This window comes from Saimiri boliviensis, chromosome 4, assembly GCF_048565385.1.
Source record: "Saimiri boliviensis isolate mSaiBol1 chromosome 4, mSaiBol1.pri, whole genome shotgun sequence".
Classification (NCBI taxonomy): Eukaryota; Metazoa; Chordata; class Mammalia; order Primates; family Cebidae; genus Saimiri; species Saimiri boliviensis.
Window position 1 is genome coordinate 20,829,012 of NC_133452.1, and position 7,263 is coordinate 20,836,274.

Here is a 7,263-nt window from a genome sequence, read left to right on the forward strand (position 1 = left end):
TTTATAGCCTAGGGTGTATGTGTTTATAGCCCAGGGTATGTTCTATCTTGGTATATGTTCTGTGGGCGCATGTAAAGAGTGTGCATTCTGCTGTTGATGTGTGGTGTTGCTACTATTCTATGGGGTGTCTGACATCACCTGGCATAAAGTGGGGGTGGATAGTGGGGCTGGGGTACCTTGCTGCAGCTGGTAAAGACGAAAGTCTAGGCTCTCCTATTGGCCTTTTCTGGTGTGAGTGAGCCATAGTTTTTTTCTGTGGTCTTTGTAGGATAGTGGTTATTGTTTAAACTAACCAGTACTACTTGGATGTCCTTTCCTGGCCCTTTGGCTAGAGAAAGTAGGCTTTGATTGAAACTTTCTTTTGTCTGTGCCCATTGGCATTCCCAGTTGCTGGCTTTTTCAGCTCCAAGTCAGGGATTTACAAGACAAGAAGAAAACCCAGGGAACTCACCACCGGGTCATTCTTTGGGTCCCAAGTTCTCTAGCTGATTTGCCCTCTTCTTTCTACCTTTCAGGGTTTCCTGATGTTTGTTTTATAAGAATGTTCAGGGTTTTTGGAAGTACTTAGCGAAAGGAATAGGGGACAGCATGTCTACCTCATCTTCTGGGAATTAGGAGTCAGTTTGTCGTGGTTTGACAAACGCTATGAACATGGAAAGATACATAATGCTCTAGACCTCAGCTGCTTGATAGTCCAATTCCTTCTTTTGCTTAAAAATTAGGCCAAATAATCACATCCCTTTGGGAGAGGCTTGATGTGAATGAGGTTGCAATGTTGCTTGTGTTACTACGAGTTTGTTAGACTCCACCCCCTGCCCCTTTTTCCAGAAAGTAAAAAGTGGGCTTCCTGTGTTTGTCTAAAGTGGCTTGTTCTTGGACCATGTTCTGCATCCAGAGTGCCAAATATCTTCTGGAACTGAGGTCTGGACACAGATTAAGGATAAAGTTAAGGCTACTTAGGTGAAGCAGCCATAACCACGTGGAAGCTCGAGTTGGAGTGTGAGTGGTCATAGCCAGGAGAAAAGCCCTGTATTAATTTTGTAGGGTTACTATAACAAAGTACTACACACTGGGTGGCTTAAATAACCGGAATTTGTTTTCTCACAGTTCCGGAGCCTAGAAGTTCAAGATCAAGATCTCACCAGGATTTGTTTCCTTGGAGGCCTCTCTCCTTGGCTTGTAGATGGCTATCTTCTTCCTGCCTCTTTATGTGGTCCTTCCCTGTGTGCATTTGGGCCCTGATCTCCTCCTTTTTTTTTTTTTGAGATCGAGTCTTGCTCTGTCATCAGGCTGGAGTTCAGTGGCATGATCTGAACTCACTGCAACCTACATCTCCTGGGTTCAAGTGATTTTCCTGCCTCAGCTTCCCAAATAGCTGGGACTACAGGTGTGTGCTACCATGCTCAGCTAATTTTTGTATTTATAGTAGAGATGGGGGTTTCATCATGTTGGCCAGGATGGTCTCGATCCCTTGACCTCATGATCTGTCCAGCTCGGCCCCTAAAGTTTTCTTTTCATAAGGACACCAGTTAGATTGAATTAGGGCCCATCCAAATGACCTCATTTTAACTTAATTACCTCTTTGAGACCCTGTCTCCAAATACTGTTACATTCTGTGGTACTGAAAGGGAGGACATGAACATATACATTTGGGGAGACGTAATTAACGCCATAACAATCTCCAAATCAGGAAAACGTGAGGTGGAGGCAAAAAGGGTAGAATGAGCCCTTTGTTGAGAGACTTCAGGATGGGCCAGGTCAGCAGAGGAAGTTCTGCGAATTTTGCTGAATGGTTTTTCCAGCTGCCCCTGGTGTGATGTTTAATCCCTGTTTCTCTTCCAAAGGGTCCTGGCGTTGCCTAATTCAACGGCTAACTTTTTGTGTTTTAAGCCAAAAAGGAAAGTTAGGTGACTAGGGAAATTTTCCCAGACATTCAATGTATGCCAAATATATTTTCATTTTCATTTTTTATTGCAATATACAAGTACATAAATGACATCAATCTAAAGTGTATTGCTCACTGTTTAAACGTGTGTACACATTTGTACCCACCATCTAGATCAAGGCATCACAAGTCTAGCATTCCAGAAAGTTCCTCATACTCTTTCTAGTCAATCCCTGCCTCTCTACCTGGAGGTTACCACTCCAGACATGTGCTTCTGATCTTCATATAAATGAAATCATAAAAGACATATTCTTTTGTGACTGGCTTCTATATTTCTATTGTGAGACTCATTCGTGTTATTGTGAGTATTAGAAGTATGTTGCCTTTATTGCCAAGTAGGATCTTATTATGTGGATATAGCCTAAGTTATTTATTCACTCTTTTGTTGACAGACTTGTGGGCTGTTTCCAATTTGGGGCTATTACACATAAAGCTGCTATGAACATTCTAGTACATGGCTTTTGGTGAATCTATGCACAAATTGCTCTCAGGTACATAAATCTAGGAGTGAGATTGCTGGGTCATCTCAAAGCTACTAATTAAACTTGATAAACACATATACATGAATTTAAGTCACTTCTCTCTTTTGTTAGGTTATTTTAGCACCAGTTCTGTGGACTTCAATCATGAAGTTCATATATCTTTGTAATATCTAGTTATGTCATAAATTTAATTGAAGATTCAATAAACTATTTTTAAAATGCCCACTTAAAATGTGCTGATTGACATTTTATATTGGAAGATACAATAAGGTGGGAGCTGTGTTTTCACTCATAAGTGGGTGTTGAACAATAACACATGGACACAGGGAGGGGAATATCATACACTGGGACCTGTCGGAGGAGGACAGGTTCGGGTAGGAATAGTAGGGGTTAGGGGGATAGGGGAGGGATAGCATTAGGAGAAATACCTGATGTAGATGATGGGGTGATGGACGCAGCAAACCACCATGTGTATACCTATGTAACAAACCTGCACGTTCTGCACATGTACCCCAGAACTTAAAAGTATAATAATAATACAAACAAAACAAAACAAAACAAAAAAAACAAAATGAAAGATGTGTCTTGAGACCTTTTGGTGGGATGTCACCAATCAAAATACAACAGTTTTTTGCCACAGGCTTTATGGAAGGAAGAGATAAAATACAAACCGCCCAGTAACGGTGTGAATCGTACAAATTCTCTTCCTTCATATGCTTTCCTAGGGCATTGTGGACGTGTTAGCTATATAACAGAAACAGAATTGATCATGTATGAACAGAATGACCTTTCATCATCAGGAGTTCAGAGCTGCTGAGTGATTTTAGACTGAGGTGAAATTGAGGCTCAGAGAGGGAAGGTTTTAGGAAGCTGCTCCAGATACCAAGTAGCTGTATTGGTTCCTGAGCTGCCCAGCGGAAAAATACACACATAGTGACAGCAGGACTGGGCTCCTCGGGATTTTCATATACCTTTCCATTGACTGGACCAAGGCTTCCAGTGGCGTACCCAGACTTGGGTTCCTTGTTCTCCGTTTGCCTGGTGGGGTCTGGGGTTTCCAGAGCTTCCTGGGCTGTTTGTTGTTTCTGGCTGGAGTGGCCCTGCTTATCTACCTTGTCCTCCGGTGTGTGGTTCAAATACGATCATGTTCCCCGTGCACCATGACAACAGAGAGGATGGGAAGCACTGTACTGGACCACGCTCCCTAAAGTTAAGTTGTACAACGCACCCCACACTTTTCTGGGAGAGCTTAAGTTTCATTGATTCTCCTTTCCAGAGGCTCAATACACAGACTCTTCCCTTCTGCTCCATCCTTTTTTCTTCAGTTCCTCACATGAAATAACTTTTGTAAATAGGTATGGTATAGGTAAGGCATCTGCCTATTTCCCTTTCAGGCCAAGCACTCCTGAGAGAACTGTGAGATCTGGGGCAGACATGCCTGGAAGCCATCCTGGGAGGACACGAAAGAACTGGGCATCTTCTGGCCATTTGCTGGGAAAGGGTGAAGACCACTATGGAAATGGAAGTCCTCTTCTGTGGATCGCTGGCACTACCCCAAGTCATAGAACGAAGAATGATGATCAGAGAGGGGCATGGCGGATCCTAAAGCTGGTGGGGAGTGAGGGATGGACAGGGAGACCTGAGCCCACAGCATCGGCACATTGCTACCTCCCTTTCTAGAGACAGAATACAAGAGCCACTCTGGGAATCTTTGCCTGATGGGATCAATTTGGGGAGCAGTACATAGACCCCTTCTGCCCCAGTGCCTTTTGCATTGGGCACTGGGGCAGAGCAGGTCTGCGTATTGCCCCCCATGTGATTATTACATGATTATTAAATCTAACTCATTTTCAAAAAGAGAGATACAGAACCACCAATTACAGTTTTTGATGAGCACAAGATAACCGGCCACCACCTGAAGTTGATATGATTCTTTCCAGGAGCAAAGCAACTCAGCATGTTTAACCTTTTCTGCCTAACCACAGTGCAGACCTAGGGATGATTTCTCCCAGCTCTTATAGAGTATCTAAACTAGCTCAGGAATCCCCTGTTTCTACCACTGTGGATACCAGCCATCTCAGGGGGCTACGGCTGTTATGTAACCACCAGAGACCTTAGGCTGGGTCACTAGCAGGCTCCAGGGAAATTCCTCCTGTAGCACCCAGTCCCTGGGGTTCTGGCCTGATCCCAGGTTCCCTGAGATATGGTATCTACTCTGCCCTCTCCTCTCCACCTCTGCCACACCTTGATGTCCTAGGAACTTTCAGGGTTCAGCACAGTGTGACTGGAAAGAGAATAGGGTTTGGAATCAGACAGACCTGTGCTGGCCATACGGTCTTATTTCCATTTCCTGAATCTGTGTTCTCATCTCCCAAATGCAAAAGATAATAGGATTAATCTCCTAGACTCGTAGGAGGCTTCAGAGAGAAAGTGTGTCTATAGCAACTGGCACACAGTAGGCTTTTCAATGCTATCCTGTTCTCATGTCATGGCCTCTCTGTGCCCTCAGAAGAGTATGGGACTGACGGTGTGTAAAGGCTCTGCTTCAGCAACTCAAAACCGAGGGCATCTCAGAGTTAACCCAAGACCCACATTCTGAACCACTGGCAAGTGGAGCAGCTTCCTAGGGAAGCTCCAGGTTGGCCCAATACTAGCCTGAATCTGATGAAATTAGAATGGAGAAAGGCCGGCTAGAGGGAACACGGTAACTAGAAAGTCAGCAGCCTGTCATGAAAATTAAATGACACATCTAGGACAGTAAATAACAATCTGGAGACTCGGGGCAGCATGAAATACCTTTCCACCTATGCAAGCAATTTAATTCTTGACAGGATCAACATTTTCGCCTCTCCACTAATGCTAGCAACTGCCACTGAGAAAAATTAAACCTCATGGTTCTTTGAAACCATTGTTTAGTCAAGTTTCTGTTATTTGGGGCTGAACATAAACACTAACCAACCCAAGATGGGATGATGGTGAAGAAGGTTCTAGAAATGGAGTAGCAAAACCAATCAAAGAACCGAAGCACTGAGAATGAAAACTGGGTTGGAAGAGATGCAACATGCAATCTGCATTTTGTGGGGAGACGGAGCTTTTATGAACACCCAGACCTGATTTGCATACATCCCTGGGCCAAATAGGTAACTCAAGAAAAGAGAAGTCACAAGCAGACTGACTGCACAGGCAATCCAATGCCTATACGCAAATTAACACTTTGACTTTGGGTATATCAGGCGGTTGATAATGAACTTTATTTGCCTGGCTTGCCATTTCCTAATATAATCTAATTTTAAACATAATACCATCATTCTGGATGTAACAACATACTCTTAGTTTTCCTTTCATAATATCCTGGATGGACTCCACTTACCTTCCTGGAACTGAGCCCCGGTCGGGCAATGGAAAAACCAAAGCTTGAAGCCACAGCCATCTGCTTAATCCAGCACCACTAAGCAGCTGGAAGACCTTGACCAAGCCACTTAAATACCCCGTGCTTCGGGTTTCTCATCTGTCAAAAGACAACAGTCATCCTGACTTCTGTGGATTATCATAGAGCATGGGGAAAGGGCTTGGCACAACGCTGATCATGCTGCAGGCAAAGAACTAAACAGTGATACCTACTCCCTGCCTTGCCAACCCCTCTGTCTCCCCTCGCTGCTCATACTAAATTGACTCTGAGTTTCACCTGCTTTTTCAAATCTGACATCAAATCAGGAATTCTCCACCTTGAAACTCTTCCATATGTGAACTCTGCCCGTACTGGTACCTGAGTTTGCTTTCCCACGAATCAAATGATGAGTTTGGCCTTTTCCTCTCTGCTCCCTGAGTTCCTGAGCTATCACTAATGATTGCTACTGGTCAGCATCCCCCACACTCTGTGAGGCCCTGAGGTTAGAACCCTGTTGCTTCTGTTGTTCTGTCTCCAGCTCCCAGTTCAGTTCTTGATCCATAGTTAATGCTCACAGACTCATGGAATAAATGAGTGAATGAATGAAGCCCTTGAGCATCATATGTGTCTTGGTAGCACAGAAAGGTCCTAATAAAGTACTTTGTGCAGGCAAAGGCTCAGAAAACGTTTGTGGAACAAAAACGTTTCAGTCCTACCTTCCCAGCTTTGGTAATTAATTGCCATGAATTCTTACCACTTTTTTTTTTTTTTTTTTTTTTTTGAGATAGAGTCTTGCTCTGTCACCAGGCTGGAGTGCAATGGCACGATCTCAGCTCACTGCAACTTTTGCCTCTGGGTTCAAGCAATTCTTCTGCCTCAACCTCCTGAGTAGTGGGACTACAGGCATGTGCCACTACGCCCAAATTTTTGTATTTTTAGTAGAGACGGCTTTTCACCATGTTGGCCAGGATGGTCTCGATCTCTTGACCTCGTGAGCCGCCCACCTCGGCCTCCCAAACACTTTCTTCTTTTTTTGCAAGAGAAGTAATCAGAGCAACACAGAAGCCCCCTAGAGCTCTACAACCCTGTAACTACGTTCCTTCACAAACCTTCCTCCTGCTTCCTGACCTACTCACGGGAGGAAAACTGGGAGCATTATCAGTAGCTCATCTCTGAAAAAACATTTTTTCCTGGCTGGTCAAATTGAGCATAGCTAAGCACATTTAAGAGATTACAATGGAACCTTGAAATTATACCATTTAATAGTGACAACTACCGCCACAACTGACATTAACAAGCACCATGACATGCCAGGCAGCGTCCTAAGCATTTCGCTTATCAGCTCTTCCCAACAACCTTATGACAGAGGTGACATCAGCATTTCACTGATGAGAAAACCAAGATACAACATGGTTAAGAAACTTGCCTAAAGTTACTAGTAACTGTTG